The 17,196-nt window shown below is 41.7% G+C and overlaps 3 non-coding genes and 1 pseudogene across 3 annotated transcripts; all 4 read left to right on the forward strand.

Annotated features, from left to right (window-relative positions):
* The first annotated feature begins 233 nt into the window (after positions 1-233).
* Positions 234-352, forward strand: LOC148806001 (5S ribosomal RNA). The gene has a single exon (XR_016089849.1). It is a non-coding gene; the product is annotated as a 5S ribosomal RNA (ribosomal RNA).
* A 537-nt stretch (positions 353-889) lies between these two features.
* On the forward strand, positions 890-1,008 carry LOC148806002 (5S ribosomal RNA; annotated as a pseudogene).
* A 537-nt stretch (positions 1,009-1,545) lies between these two features.
* Positions 1,546-1,664, forward strand: LOC148806003 (5S ribosomal RNA). The gene has a single exon (XR_016089848.1). It is a non-coding gene; the product is annotated as a 5S ribosomal RNA (ribosomal RNA).
* Positions 1,665-2,201: 537 nt separating this feature from the next.
* LOC148806004 (5S ribosomal RNA) lies at positions 2,202-2,320 on the forward strand. The gene has a single exon (XR_016089850.1). It is a non-coding gene; the product is annotated as a 5S ribosomal RNA (ribosomal RNA).
* The last annotated feature ends 14,876 nt before the right edge of the window (positions 2,321-17,196 follow it).

Raw genomic sequence — 17,196 nt, forward strand, 5'->3', positions numbered from 1 at the left:
ATGAACAGAGAGATGGGGCCTCATTAGAAAAAGCACAGCAACACTTAATTCTGTCTTATTAACAACCATTGCCGCTACAAGTGAAAGGCTGAAGTGAAATAGAGCGGGGACGAAGGCAGTGAAGAGAGAGAACGTGGGAAGAAGAGAAAAACGCAAGGGAAATAAAGCAGCGTCGTAAAAGAGGTGACGGAACTGTCCTCTCTATAAGAAGGGTTCCAGCGAGCCTTGCACTCGCTTACGGCCACACCCCCTTGAGCACGCCTGATCTCGTCTGATCTCGGAAGCTAAACAGGGACGGGCCTGGTTAGTACTTGGATGGGAGACCGCCTGGGAATACCAGGTGCTGTAAGCTTTTAAGCGCAGGAGGCGCCCTATCCCTGCTCGCTCGCTCATTCCCCTGTTCACACGTGCAGTGCGGCTTGTCCGTCTGTTTATTTGTCAGCTTTGGCGAGACACGGGTGCTTGTGTATTAGCGTGAGCGTTTTTTATTCTGATCGTGAACAGTTTTACAAGTCCGCAAAGGATCGAGGAAAGGTTTATCGCCAGCTGAAAAGAGACACAGCGCTTCGGCTGTGGAGACTTGTTCGGCTGGCGTTCGGGGAGTCCCGTTTTTCAGAATTGTATTGAGATCGTTTTCCACAGAGCTCAGATGTCAAAGCACAGCAGCAGCTCTCCACAGCGATCCTCTATAGCGCCCTTTCTCCCGCAGCTCCGTCCTCATTGGAAGGAAGCAAGAGTGAAAGGCTGAAGTGAAATAGAGCAGGGACGAAGGCAGTGAAGAGAGAGAACGTGGGAAGAAGAGAAAAACGCAAGGGAAATAAAGCAGCGTCGTAAAAGAGGTCACGGAGCTGTCCTCTCTATAAGAAGGGTGCCAGCGAGCCTTGCACTCGCTTACGGCCACACCCCCTTGAGCACGCCTGATCTCGTCTGATCTTGGAAGCTAAACAGGGATGGGCCTGGTTAGTACTTGGATTGGAGAGGGCCTGGGAATACCAGGTGCTGTAAGCTTTTAAGCGCAGGAGGCGCCCTATCCCCGCTCGCTCGCTCATTCCCCTGTTCACACGTGCAGTGCGGCTTGTCCATCTGTTTATTTGTCAGCTTTGGCGAGACACGGGTGCTTGTGTATTAGCGTGAGCGTTTTTTATTCTGATCGTGAACAGTTTTACAAGTCCGCAAAGGATCGAGGAAAGGTTTATCGCCAGCTGAAAAGAGACACAGCGCTTCGGCTGTGGAGACTTGTTCGGCTGGCGTTCGGGGAGTCGCGTTTTTCAGAATTGTATTGAGATCGTTTTCCATAGAGCTCAGATGTCAAAGCACAGCAGCAGCTCTCCACAGCGATGCTCTATAGCGCCCTTTCTCCCGCAGCTCCGTCCTCATTGGAAGGAAGCAAGAGTGAAAGGCTGAAGTAAAATAGAGCGGGGACGAAGGCAGTGAAGAGAGAGAACGTGGGAAGAAGAGAAAAACGCAAGGGAAATAAAGCAGCGTCGTAAAAGAGGTGACGGAGCTGTCCTCTCTATAAGAAGGGTGCCAGCGAGCTTTGCACTCGCTTACGGCCACACCCCCTTGAGCACGCCTGATCTCGTCTGATCTCGGAAGCTAAACAGGGATGGGCCTGGTTAGTACTTGGATGGGAGACCGCCTGGGAATACCAGGTGCTGTAAGCTTTTAAGCGCAGGAGGCGCCCTATCCCCGCTCGCTCGCTCATTCCCCTGTTCACACGTGCAGTGCGGCTTGTCCGTCTGTTTATTTGTCAGCTTTGGCGAGACACGGGTGCTTGTGTATTAGCGTGAGCGTTTTTTATTCTGATCGTGAACAGTTTTACAAGTCCGCAAAGGATCGAGGAAAGGTTTATCGCCAGCTGAAAAGAGACACAGCGCTTCGGCTGTGGAGACTTGTTCGGCTGGCGTTCGGGGAGTCGCGTTTTTCAGAATTGTATTGAGATCGTTTTCCACAGAGCTCAGATGTCAAAGCACAGCAGCAGCTCTCCACAGCGATCCTCTATAGCGCCCTTTCTCCCGCAGCTCCGTCCTCATTGGAAGGAAGCAAGAGTGAAAGGCTGAAGTGAAATAGAGCGGGGACGAAGGCAGTGAAGAGAGAGAACGTGGGAAGAAGAGAAAAACGCAAGGGAAATAAAGCAGCGTCGTAAAAGAGGTGACGGAGCTGTCCTCTCTATAAGAAGGGTGCCAGCGAGCCTTGCACTCGCTTACGGCCACACCCCCTTGAGCACGCCTGATCTCGTCTGATCTCGGAAGCTAAACAGGGACGGGCCTGGTTAGTACTTGGATGGGAGACCGCCTGGGAATACCAGGTGCTGTAAGCTTTTAAGCGCAGGAGGCGCCCTATCCCCGCTCGCTCGCTCATTCCCCTGTTCACACGTGCAGTGCGGCTTGTCCGTCTGTTTATTTGTCAGCTTTGGCGAGACACAGGTGCTTGTGTATTAGCGTGAGCGTTTTTTATTCTCATCATGAACCTTATATACTGTATCTCTACATCCCATAACCTTTAACGGCAGGTGCCTGGGTGTGGACATGTTCTGATGTAATATTTAATTTTTAATTTATTAAATAAGTAAACATTTTAGTAAAGTCTGTTATATTGTTAAAATCTATAAGCGTTATAAATATCAATTTTTGCTTGTGCTTATAATTTATCGCTGCTAAATGTGTCTTATTCAATTATTTTAACACTTTTATGACCTATCCACTAAAATATAAAAACCTGCCCTACAACGCTCTTCTCAAAAGATAAAATAAGTTTTACATTTTTTGATTCAATGTAATTTCTTTTCTAGAGAAACACATCATTTGAGGCTTGGGTTGCATGTTAATATTTTTAAGGTTTAAAGACTTTACGTTCACGGTACGTGGAAAATCATTTCAAACTTTTGAAAAGTTGTTGAGAATTTGTCATTGAAATAAGCTTACATATTTTAATTCAAAGTGATTACTTTTCACTCTCGATAAAACACGTGTGATTTTGGGGCGGAGGGATATGGTGGGGCGTTCTAAAACATCACAACCATTTGAAAAATGTCTTGAGCTATGTAGGCATGGTTACAAATGTGGAGTTTATGCTTAAATTAGCCGACTTGCCGGTTTTGAAGTGTGACACCTGAGCTGTCAGGCCCCGATATTGACTGCTGCGAAGATGGCTTCTTTGAGTAGTGAATCATCGGATTCCTCTGCTATGCAAACTGAAGAAGTAGGTTGCTAAAATATTTTTTCTGATAGTGGAATTGTCGTTTCAATCTGCGTTTAGCGTATTTCGTTTTCAACACTTTGTCTTCTTTTTAGCAAAAGCTGACCCAGCACTCAGTGGTGTGTGACAGTGGCTGTCATGTGAACTCATGAAGAGTTGCTACAAATGGTAAATATTAAACCACAGCAAGTTCGAAGCAAACGAAAAACTAACACAAAAGAGGCATTACAATTGTAAATATTTTAGGTAAAAAGCATGCCTATTTATTTTGTTAAGCCTTCCTTTTCTTTTTTCCTTTAATAGAATAACGAAGAGGTCGACGCATCAATCTTCAAACTACCATCAAGCTTGAATGTTTCGTGTCTGTTCATGTGTGTTCGCCAAAATGTGGTTAATGATGATGTTCAACCTAGTTTAGCTAACGATGGCTCTAATGAGCCCGATGCTATGGATCAGATTGTAAAGTCGGTGGTATGTTGCACCTTCAACCATTGTTTAAAGGGGGTTGTGGTTGACGAATGCGCGGCCCGTTTGATTAATCATCCAGGTCAACGGGGTCACACATGCCTAGTTGTCGGGTGCGCGGATGGGTACTGTGGTGTCTCCGGGGGAAAGTTTATGTAAATGAAAGTAGTACTCACACCACACTTTTCTTTCCTGAGTTTCGTGGCTTTTCTTCCTCCAACTATCTTCCAAATACAGTCCGTAATCCGTTCCCTTAATCCTGATCCTATCCGAGTTCCAAAAGTCCGTAATAAAGCCAATCCGCGATGTATCCTTATCCAGTGTCCGTAATCCAAAAACCATAAACCTTTTCTCCTTTCAGTAGTCCGTTATTCTTTAGCCCGATCTTTAACATACACCTCTTTCCTCTCTTTTCCTCCAAACCGCATTCACCTTATCGGCTTCCGCCCTGTTCACTGCCTCCGGGGCACTTATATTTTGGTTCCTGATGCGGCTCAGCTGTGTCTCATTGTTTCTCAGGGTAGACCCTTTCCATGTACCGGTCAGCTGATTCTTTTTGGCAGCCATTTTGCTAAGGTCCATATCTAGTATTTTAAGTAGGTCATTCCGAAAATACCTGTTATGAATGACCCTTCCCCTGGTCATGTTACAGTACAAAGATGTGTTGTTTGCCGCATTAGAAATTTATAAGTGTCTCAGTTTAGCCCGAATTTTATCGGCTGTTCTGTACATCGCCAGTGGCCTGGGTGCCTATACTTTTACAGATGATACTGAGCGGAGTATAAAGCACTTGCTGAGAAAAATAATTGACGACCGCTCGCCATATGAGTATGTACGCTCCTTACTTGTAAAGGTAGATGGAAAAATACTACACGTGACTTTTGGTGCGTTGCAAAACTTATTTTATACTTATTTATACTTATTTTTACAGAAAAGAAAAAAGATCTATGTAAAACCAGGGCTGTGAAATACTCGCAATGTGAATAGAGCTTTCACTCTGTTTTACAGACACAGGTGTGCCATCGTGAGAAGAATGAAAAATTTCGAATGTATATGTAAGAATTCTTACAAAAAGTGCTTTACACTCTTCTTTCTGCAAAGCTTGAAATAAAAATCAATTAACTGAATGCTAATGTCCTTGAATTTGTTAAAGAGATAGATGTGCATGTAAAGAACATGAGTGAAATTACTGCGATTCTGATGTTTTCAGATCAGAAACTGAAGCCTGGCGGATTCAGCGGTGTGTATTCCAAAACTACAACGTATTTTACATAGAACCTGTGGTAACACCGTCCCTCTGATCACTCAGGCTAATTTATTTGCTCTGTTAGGGTCGCCCAGTTCGGTGTTCACGGCTATAGAAATGGCGAGAGAAAGGGCGTTATGAATGCTTTTTCAGATGCTGCTGAGTTTCTGAACAATGTTGGGGCGATAGCTACAACTAATTTTCTGCACCAACATTTAATTGGCGATTGCAAGCAGTAGTCTGTAATGTGTGTGAAAAGTTTAAAAGTGTATACTGGGATGTTTCTGTAATTTAAAACCTACTGATGAAATAAAGTGGTTCACATTTCACATGCTATTTGTCCTGCGAGTTCTTTCTGTGACACTTTACTCAGTCAGTCAGTCAGTCAGTGTGCGTGTGTGCGTGCGTGCGTGCGCTCACATCCCAGAAACTCGCGGCACTCACCAGACTTCCCACACCGCCGATTCCCTAGGGTTATAATAGATTGCATTCAAACCTGCAGCAGACATGATCACCTTCCATCCCTCGTTGCTAATACGCTCTTTCACACACTTATTTATAAATCGAAGGGGATGCGGTGGTGGGCATTTGGACCCTGAGGCCTGGGGCTGCTAGGGGTGGAAGGCGGGACAACAACACTCATTATGACACACCATTGGCTCTCGAGGGGGCGGGACATCCGCCCATAACATTGCACCATTGGCCGATAAGGGGGCAGGACATCTGCCCATGGCGGCCTCCCATTGGCTGAAAAAGGGGGCGTGGTACCTGTCAAAATGTTTGATGAAAGGTGTCGCTTTATTCTACTCCCGGGCCAAAAACAGCCCTCGGATCATCAACTCAATCAGGAACTCCCAGTCTCACAACTGCATTCCCTCGGTGCTTCCCTACCACCCTAACCCAATTTCTATCCCCAGGACCATCATTAACAATGACTACATTTTACAGGACGATCCCTCCATTGGTACTCTTTTTTCCGACCGCCCAATCATCTCTTATCGCTGACCACCACATAAGCTTCTTGTTCACAGCTCCCTCACACTCAGCACCTTCCCCTGCAATAGCACTCGCTGCATCACTGGCAAATACATATCTAACGACATTCGGGGCATCACAGGACAATTCCAGATAACCCTGACAACATCCTGTATCTCATTTACTGTATCTCTTGCAAAAAATGCCCAGCTATCTACATTTGGGAAACCGAAAGGAGACTAGGAGAATGCTTCAGAGAACATATTAGGGCTGGGAAGGTTAAAGATTTCTCCAAGCCCATAGTTTTTCTTTTCACCTCAGATAGCCAGGATCTCTCAATGACTGACTTATTTTAATGTAATCTTCTCTATTCTCTTGCAGGTTTTGACTTCACACCTTTCTTCACCTCTCTCCATTTTGCACTTCCTGTGTGGCCTCTCTGCTGCTCCTGCCTCCTCCCCTCTCCCAGCTTTTGTTCTTCTGTGCTATTTAATCTTTGTAATCTGCCCTGTCTTTCTCACACCTGAAGAAGGCTTCACAGCCGAAACATTGAGTTTTCTCTCTTCTCTTTTCAGTATGGAATAAACCTATTACTTGTTCCTTTGCAGACTACACATGCTGACATAGTTTAGTTCAGGTGGGTAGCTGCTTCAATATACATTTGTAAATGTCAATTTAAAACTGTAAAAATAGTAAGATTGTAACTCCACTTTAAAACGTGGCAAGAAATAGACACATGGGAGGCTACACCCTGGAAAGGTCATCAGTCCATCCCAGGGCAAAGATATAAAAAATAAACATATAGGCAGCACATATCAAGCCTTACAAGAAATCATTAACACCCTCAACACACACCACAGGTCCATTAAACTCAAATACACCAAGCATGGTAGCCTGATAGACTTCCTAGACACCACCACATACAAGGTTTCTTCCTTCAACAACACAGACAAACTGGACATCAAGGTATTTTTCAAAGACACATTCACACGGCTTACTGCACAAGGATAGCTTCCACCCAAAACATACTTTAAAAGGACTGGTAAAATCACAACTCCTACACTTCCACAAAATCTGTACACAACAACAAGACTTTGAGGAAGCCAAATACACACTCTTCCCAGCTTTATGCCAGAGAAGATACACACAAAGGTTCCTCAAAAATGTGGCACAAACATTTCTAAATAGAAAAACTCCAGATGACAGAAAAATACCCCTCAACACATCATATTCTCAACTCAGCATAAAAACCAACCAAAAACCATGATATTAGAAAACACAAACATACTAAGGGAGCACAAAATCATATCTGCACACAGAAAAAAACAAAAACCTTCAGCATTAATTAGTCCAAAGCAAGCTAAAACCTGTACACAACAGATCATATACACCAAGAGCCAAACATTTCATAACAGAAAACAATGATCCAAAACAAAGAAACTAAAGAAATCTTCCAGTTGCAAAGGGCACTCTCAGAAAACATCAATAACGCCATCTACAGCATCCAGTGCAAAAAGTGCGGGGTGACCTATGTGGGGGGAACGGGTAACTCCATCCGAACCCAGCTGACACAACACATGTACATCAGGAACCACGGGACTGGAAAGCAACCCCAACTGGACAGAGATAGAAACAAAGAAAAAGGAAAGGGAGTGGATCAAAAGACTTCTTTACACAAGACCTGAACATCAGAAAAACCGGGAGGGTTTTAGTCGTTGGAAGAGAGTGCTCACCTTGTGCCAGATGGTCCCCTCTCGGATAAAATCTGGGAGAAGGAGCTTTGTTCCCCTCTCCTAACTAGCCAGATCCTACAGGGACTGGAACTCTTCACCATACTAACACGCAACAAACAGACGAATAACTGAAACCAATCAGCTATGGAAACTCGCACAGCTTGCACAGTCCTACTAGGGAGGAAAACAAAAGACCCTGATTGCCTATTGAGATGTTAATGGTCCATGCATAATCCCCACCAGGGAAAGCAGAAACTCATTCACCAACTGAAACTGCACCTACTCATACAGAAACGTACAGAAGGAGCACAGACCATAGGATACAAACTAGCCCCCTACAACTACAACACACTGCCCCTTACAAAACAGGATAAAAACAGGCCAGCATGGACACAGTGTCCCAGAACAATGCCTGAAGAAGACCCAGGCAGAAACATAGCGACACACAGAAAGGCAAGATTGTCTTCCTATGGAGCCACAGATTCTACAGAGGTAAAGCTGCCTAACAGTGGAAACCTAACGATGTCAAAGAAGCTGTAGGCATTTAAATGGTAAGTATGGATCAATCCAGAGTTGACAACGCACGCAACCGTACGGTCACCCTCCACACTGCCTACACAACAAACATGTCAAACAGACAGGATACCTTCCAACAAGGAACCAGGATCATCTACAAAATGATCCAAACAGTCCACCATTTACAAAACACAGCAGTTTTATTGGACGGGAGAACCGAGCACCCGCCAGCCTACGACAGAAGACCGAGGAACATAAAACCTGCCAAGCCACCCAAACTCACATATTTGAAGCTGGTAAGCAATGCCAAAAATTGGCTTCACACCACACTGCAGATCCTCGAAGAGCAAAATCTGTCATACAACTAGAGGATCTTGAGCTTCCCCACTGGGAGGAAGCTTTCACACTTGCTTCCAACTGATCAAAGAAACATTATGGGAGGAAATTGCAGAACACCACCTTTGGACCCTACAGTACACAAGCTATCAATACTGGGTTAGGGAAGGACACTCGGGCAGATCAAATTATCACAGCAGTTTTTAAATTCTACAACGACTTCTACTGGAAAGACTGCGAACAAGACCAAGTAAGAGTTAAGTTGTTTTATAAAGTCATTAACTTAGAGCAAGGTATAATTCTGATAAAAATACAATAAACAATATGGTGAAGCTATTGGAGAGAAAATTAAGGCTCGGTTAAGAAACTGAAACAGTCTTGACTTGTTCCTTTACACAAAAGTTATTTATTTTCAAAAGAGACCGATGAGGATTCCTCTGGTGTGCAAGACCTGCCTGAAGACATTTGACCAGTTTCCTCTTCACCTAAAGAGGGTGTGTATGAAATGAGCCTCAGCAGAGGAGATCAGCAAGTTCCTTCTCCAGGCCAGGAAGGACTTGTTGAATCACCTGAGAAATGGGCAGGTCGGGGATTGCAAGAGAATAGGGCTCATGTGTGGTGAGAATGTGAGACTGGCGGAATCCATGGACTGTTTTATGTGGAATCCTGAAGACACATCAGCAAGGTAAGATATTTATAATTTATAAGGCTTCTTCTGTTTCATTTCTAACCTTTACCTTTATGTAAGGGTATGTTAAAATGATATACCAGTGGTCCAGATGCCCTGAGCAAGAGGCTGCTGTCCAGGAGGAAGAGATGCCAGAGACTGAAGTGGAAGAGGAAGGGGAAGATGTGAGTTCTGGAGAACTTTCTATTTTTTCCAAATGTATCTTTTGTTTTATACTTGTATTCTAGTTTGTCTTAGAAGTAAAAATGTTTAAATGTGTATTTTGTATTCCTACTGTCCCCCCAGTTCTTAAAAGCCATCAGCAGGCTCTCAGGAAGACGGTGACCCAGGCCGGACTGGACAGAACGCACTCCCTGGATGCTCCTCACCTGGCTGGGTTTAAACAGGACCTTACCAAGGATCTTGGAGTGGCAGATTGCTCTCAGGAGGTATTTATTTTTAAAGGCATTTAAAATTGAGCAGTGATATTTCCATAGCACATGTTTTTACTCCTTAGCTTAAAATTCACCCATGTGAAATCTCAGCCATAAACATAGTGACTCTACATTTGTCAGGTAGAAAATGTTTCCAGATTCCTGTTTTTATGGATCCATCTGCATCTTCCTTAAACTTTGTAAAGGGCCTATCCAAAACAACAATTATTGTAACCAAATGAAGACCACTGGACTGTCTCACCAAATCATTGGTAATTATATTAAGAACATAAACCATTTTCCAGGCTACATCCTAAATGATATCAGTGTGAAAGTAGAGGATCCCAGCCTGGCTAACCTCATCATCAACTTCCAAAGTATCCTAAAGGATATTCAGAAGAAGAACAGTAAGAATGTTGCCAAGAGATTACTAAAAATAGGTCATTTTCATTTTAAAACTTCTTTCAGTTGTACTTTTAATCTGAATACAAAAAAAGTTGATGAGTATTAATTTCTCCCACAGATATAGACAGTTGCAGAGTCCAGAACCAAGTACGAAGGATTGCTGGAAGGTGTTGCAAAGTGTTGCAAAGAGAGATGTGTTGCACAGACTGGGCAAGACATCACCTTGCCTGAGCAGCTTCTTGTACTGTATTACCTGCAGGTCTTTCTCCAGCTGAAGCACCTGTAGCACCCAGGGGTGGTAAAGAACATGACAGTAAGAATACTTTCATACAACAAAAGTAAGAAATTACATATATGGGATTTTTACAGTTTGGTGTATTCATTTTTATTTTCTCGCTATTACAGGTTGAGGAATGGGTGCAAAGAAAGTGTTGTTTCAACAAGTGGGCACAAAAATGGTCATAATTCCTATTAAAGAGCACAAAACCTCAAACAACAGCTGGCTTGAGTGAAGAAGAGGAACATGCAAGTTGATGGCTACATTGATATACCCATCCACTCAATTCAGGGTTGTGGTAGAACTGGAACCATCCTGGCAAGCAGTGGATGCAAAGTACTGTATCACCCATAATGTGACACCAGTCCATCACAGGACTCACTCACACCATGGCCAATTTTCATAGAAGCCAATTAAAATCCATGTTAATACCGAACAAAAGACCTCCACCTGCATAGCTCCAATCAAGTACAGTATTTAAGAAAATCTGGAATGTACCTTAATTGCATTTTATTTGTGTTTTATCAGCCGTTTCATCTTTACTTCACTAAACTGCGCTGTACTGCCCAGGTCAGCAGCTGTGAAAGGAGACGGAGAAGATGGACTGGTCAGCCAATGTATCAACAGTGTCTGAAGTGCTTGAGAAGTGGAAGCCCAACACAGGACTGCCACCAAATGGCATGCAAATTAAAAAGTTGATAAAGTATCAAATCTGGGAAGGCCTGAGCATCACTGACGATCCTGTGAAGGGGAAGAAGTTTGTGACTTCCAGGTGTTTCCAGAAGGGAGAGGTGGTGTGTGATTACAACGGCAAGGTCATCACAAAGACAACTGCTGAAGCTCACAGATGACAGAGGGAGACATGAGATGTCTTTTCTTTTCAGATGAACCTGCACAAAAACTGTGCATTGATGCTCGTGAAAAACACTGAGCCTGCCTCCCGGATAAGGAGGCAAATTGGAAGATGGATAAATCCATCAAAGAGAAAAGACAATGTAAGGGCTGTAAGAAAGTCATTTATAATCAACGAACAGCCTGTCATAATTCTGTCTGTGACAAAAAGGGACATTGTTGAGGGGAGAAGAGCTCCTCTGTGATTACAGCATTTCCAGGAAATAATTTCAAGGTTGAAGGACAAGCTCTGGAGTGGTTGGTTCACTGACCATTTCCAAAAAAGAAACTAAGTAAGTATATTAAAGTGCATATTTTGAAGATATTCATTTTCTTGTACCTTGGAACTAATGTAAAAATTATATTCGTGTTAATGTCTTGAAAATAGCATTTCTCATTCTCATCAGCAAGGATATAAGGAAGGGATATGGGACTGCTAAAAAGATACATGATTTTCAGAAGAGTATAGAAGGCAGATAACTATCCCACTCAATTGTTACTGCAAAGAAATGCAACAGTGTAAACAAAAAGGTGAACCATTCTTGAAACTTATTGATAGAATCTGAATAGCACGGCATTCCCAAACCAGGCACTGGAGTTTCCTGCAGCGTTAGATGGGTAGTCTCTTGGTAAGAGAGAGATCGACAGAGTACTGGACTTCATGAACGACACCTTTCCAATTCATCGAGAACAGAGCCCACAAGATCTAGAGTCTAGAGAACAATTTCTTACAATATTAGTGGTAGTTTCTGAATGAGTTAAGGACAACATAGTTGTAGAGCTATCTTGCAACTTCTTAAAAGTTGTAAAAGTGATTACCATATTGCCAGTGGTTTATATTTAAAACCTAAAGATTTTAAATTGAATCTTTCTTAAACAAAGGACATTTTTCACAGGAACAGCAGCCTAAATCAGTTGATGACTGTAAATATGACAAGCTTGTGATAAATTGTAAAGTGCAAAACAAAGATGTATTGTTTTGGTTTTGTCTTCAACATCATATTAATAGGCATGTTATTTTTAGAGCAGCTGCCTGCCATTCACCACCAGCCAAGATGCCACGAGGTACATGAAATGACCCAGAAGTACTTAATGATACAGAGAAGAGCATATGGGGGGAAAAAAAAGAAGACAAGAAATATCCATTAACACGTGCATCTAGAAGCCAGAAGACGGGTGATGATCAGCATTTCAAAAGCAGACACTGGAGGTTGAATTCAAGTTTTAACAGTGATTGTCTCTGTTTGGCTTCAACACAAATCATATTAATATGCTCACGTTATTAATTTGTACAAAGTCCCCAATATTCATTACAGGCGACGTTCCCAGGAGTACACACGATCCAGCCAGAACGTGGCTAGCTGACGTGCAGTGGACCTCATGGAAAGAACTCTTGCCCACACGGATGTCTCTGCTCTGAAAACCACTGGATAAAGTTATATGGCGGTCTGTTCTCAGCTGTTGATTTTGTGAAAAATATTGAATATGAAAGATTGAAGTGTCACTATTCAATGAAGTTCAGACATAAGTATTATGTTGAGAAGCTAGATCTGTTCTACTAATAGCTTTAGTACCTTAATATTGTACTGTTTGCTCTGGTTTTCAGACATCAGTCCAAGATCATTGGTGTGTTAATTGATTTCTGGTAAGATTGGCCCCACGTTTGAGTGTGTGTTTACATTTCTATCTGGCATACTCAAAAGATGGTTTTGTTTCCTTTTCTTAATTGCTCTTGATTACTAGAGTTTATTTGGCATGATACATTTGTGATAAATGCTTTTTCTTTGTGAATAGTCTTATTTTAATCTACATAATGTCAATGAGTTAGTACCTTAAAGAACAAGCAGTAAAAGAAATGACATTTCAGGTTTATTAGCTAAAGTTACTAAGATTCCTTTACAGTGCAGAGACCCATCTTTAATATGCTGTGTGTGCTCATAATGGACTTGAAATTTGTTTTTGTCACAATGTAAAGGTATAATAAATAGATAATATACTCTATTTATCAAGACTTGACTATTTTAATTCCATACTTCCATTGACTGCTTTGGAATGCATTCCTTACAATTTTCCTAAATAATCATGGTCTCACAGTGTAGACCTGGGTGACATAACAGGGGTCAGGGCTGTATTGACTGGAGGTTTGTGTAGACTGGCCATTGTCTATGTGAGACTGTGGGATCACTAGGGGTCCCCCCCCCAACACCTGTAACATTGTCAAGTGGTATAATTACCTACAAAAGCTAAAGTTTCCTCCATTAAGGGGTCACTATTTGTCAGTCACTATCAGTCCGGGACACTCTATGCTAGATTGGACTGTTGTCTTTGGAAGATGGGGTCACAGCTGATGAAATAGACCACAGTGGCAGTCCTGCCTAGCTGTTATATCACTGACAGACTCACCCACACATTGAGAAGAGAGCACTGGTTTCTGTGCAGAAAGCAGAACAACTCACTTTAACTGGTCAATTAGGTCTAATGAGTTTTATTGCCCTTGACATCTAACTTACTCCAGCCCCCCTTGTGGAAACAACCCCTAATTACTGTTCATGAGCTCCTGGCCACACTTGTTCCCAGTGGAACCAACCTGGAGCAGCAGAACACAGGTTTTCTTTTTCTTTAAGTTGTCTGCTGTTGTAAAACAAGTCATCCCTTGGGAATAAAAACTCTCCCTCTAGTCTGGTTGCTATCTCCTTTATTTGCCCCATATTCCCAGGGCAAAGCAGCTGAGTGACCAAAAGCTGAACTGCAAGGAGCTGAATTTCACACTGGGTTACAACAGACCCTGGTGGGAGAATGGGCAGGAGAGGGCCGGTTGTGCTCCTGAACTAGTCCCCTCCTCTCCTACTCTCGTATTTGCATCACAGTCTATAAACTCCAGCCCTATTGCTTTTCTTCCAGTTCATTTTTTTTAATACAGCTCGTGAATTATGTATACTCTTGTGAAGTATCAAGAAAGCACTCTTATCTTTATTCCCGACGGTCTAGCACAGTAACCACAACTCCAATAACTTTAACTAGAGGAAGGAACCCAGCTTCTGCTCAAAAGGAAAAAAAAAACATTGAAATCATAAATCTCCAGCACTGGCTGGAGACTCTGTGTGTCCGTGCTCAGCGGTTATATAGGACAGGACTCAGCGCGCAGCAGGTGCGGCTCATTGCTCTACGCTCCCCGTGCGGAATGCGCGTCTCCTCCTTCCAGACTCATAACACCGCTGCATACTGTACATCCCTCTTAAATCCCAGAAACACAGAAACTCCGGGGTGTTTCTGTGAGTCAGTACTGGGTTTCTCTGTTCGAGGTTACAAGCAGAAACAAAAAAGCGCTGAAAGCAGGAAGTTATTTCTGCTCGTAGGCATAAACGTGTAAAAATAACTTTTCCGATTACTAAACCCCTAATAAAATCCATCTAAGTCTCCCTTTCGTTCCCAATGCACATAACTGAATATAAACCAGTCAAGTTCAGGTACTTTTCTGATGTACAGTATCTGAATAGTTCTGGCGCGGCTGTTGTAACAAAGATACTTACGAACTTTTTTTTCATACGAGCTCTTGCCGTTTTTAAAATGAATATTTTTTTGAATTCGCTAAATCACACGAAACACCAGCATCACTTATCATAAGCATCTGACCAATTACATTCCTAAATGTTAAACCCATTTAGCATTTATTTTTAACTTGTTTTTTTTTAAATTACACACCTGTTAACTTAGTCCGGATCGCGGTCACCGAGGACCACTCCTGTCTCCCCAGATGACACTTATTATTTTTAAGATAAACGCGAGATAAACAACGTTTGTTTGAAACCGCTCCACAAATTTTCTCACATGCACGTATTCTCAAATATCACCACAACAAAATCATAAAGTTTGTTTCCACAGACATGACACTATTATGCAATAAACCAATAAATTAATGAACTAGCAGAATCCCAATAAAAACACCCGATCACCTGGCCAGCCCAGCATGTCAATATCATACATTTTTTCCAACAAAACCGCAAAAGCAAAAACCAGCATATATATATATCCCATGTTTTTACCTTATTCTGGAGCATGATATATATCCAAAATAACCCAGACTAGTTTATCTCAAGAGCTAGAGACTAGTAAACGTTACTGATTACGTAATAAATGTTTGAAGAGCGAGCGCCAGAAATAAGGCGATTTGATTGGTAAAAACCGCTGTCATTCTTTGTATTTTCAGCCATTCAGAGCCCTTAGGGGGTGAGACTTCCTCTAGAAGCTTCAGGCTGCATTTTTAGCTGTCAATCATTGACTCAGAAGGGATAATCAATCAGTTTTTTATCAGTTTCTTATCAGTGCTCCTTTTTTTCACACCAGAAGGCAACTCTGAGGTTTTTTTTTCATTGCATAACAGCAGGTAAAGGCTCTCTTGCAGTGTCTTAAGGTTTTTATAGCAATTGCAATGGTTTTTATTCTTATTATTTTCAATATTTTTATGATTTTTTATTATAGGCGTGAAATTTCATTCCAGGTCCAGTCTTCACAAAACATGATGTAGAATTTTTTCTAATTGATCCATTTGTCCCAAATTTTTATCCAAGCTAGTAGCCACCTAGAACAAGGTTTTCAAATCATTCCCAGGCCCTTGACATGCATATAGTTGAAAACTCTGACCTCTGAAGACCAAAAAAAAATGTTCGCCAGCTGTTTTTTTTGTTTTATTTTCATATGTTTGTCTGCTGAGTGGACACATTAAGAAATATAAGAAATTTGACTATTCACACTCAAAGCCAAGGGGGCTAGCTTCAGTTTAAGACCTGAACCAGGCTCCTGCTATGTTCTGCTGCAGAGATATAACAAATGTTTAAGGGGGAGGAAATTCCAGGTGGACATTGGCTAAATATGTCACTGGTAGTAAAAGGTTAAGTATTCTTGCCATTTTTAGCATATTGTAAGTGGATTTTTTGCAAACATTTTATTTTTTAAATCACATGAAACACAATCAACCCATTGTAACTTCACATTGATAATTCCTGAGCTTTATAACTGTGTATTATTTCTTTTTACCTTGTTTTAATATTTTTTTTATTATTTTTGCATTTTACAGAGCTTTTTAATATATTGTGAGCATTTTAGTGTCATTTTAAAATAGGACTATCAATGCTCCTGACTTTTAAACCTGTATTTATTCTGACATTATTATCTCCACCTGCAGATGAGGGAGGTATTTGATCTTAAATTTGTTGATTTGGGGGGAAAATATACATTCATTTCCTTGTATGTATCACCAGTGGGAAAATTGGCATTTTTGGATGAATTGCAATCTTTACTGCAAGGCCTTCAGACTGATATAGAAATGACTGGAGATTTAAATGACACATTTGATAAATCAGACAGGAACAGCATAACATCTAAAATGGCAGAACCCTCTAAAGTACTGAAAAAATTCCGGCACATTCATAATAAATACAATTTATTTAATTTAAAGCATAAAATTTGCTTTAAAAAGAAAACCACAATTTGTACGATATCATATTTCAATATCGACGTTCAGATGAAGAATTTGAGAATTTGAATATCAATGGAGAGTACATTGATTTTGGGACAATGTTTGCATCTGAATAATCCTTCCTCCTGGAAAGAAGGAAAAAAAAGTTTTGAGTCTCAGTCTTCAGGATCCCCCCCAAAAAACGTGCAAATTTGTTTCCGGTGTATTTTGGATAAAGATATAACTCTCATAGAAGATACATTTTATCACTTGAATGCAGTCGATACTTTCGACTTTTTATATGATGATAGGACCTACATTTAGGGCTCAGTACTGATAACACTGCTGCTATTGATGGAGTAGAAATAAGTGATGTACTGGCAGTTTTTTTTTTCTGAGGCAAGAAGTCCTAGAACACCTCCTATAAAAATAATAAGATTCAGAGCAAGAAATATTTTTCCGCCTCACCTAATGCTATTGCATTAACGAGGCTGAAGTTGGCTTCTTATTCGCCAGCTGCTGCTTTGCGTTTTTCGTTCAATCTTAAATGCTGCTGTTGTGATGTTATGTCGTCTTTCGCCTGAAGATGGCTCTCTAC

The sequence above is a fragment of the Atractosteus spatula genome, unplaced genomic scaffold, assembly GCF_055471065.1.
Source record: "Atractosteus spatula isolate fAtrSpa1 unplaced genomic scaffold, fAtrSpa1.hap1 Scaffold_62, whole genome shotgun sequence".
In the NCBI taxonomy this organism is placed as follows: domain Eukaryota; kingdom Metazoa; phylum Chordata; class Actinopteri; order Semionotiformes; family Lepisosteidae; genus Atractosteus; species Atractosteus spatula.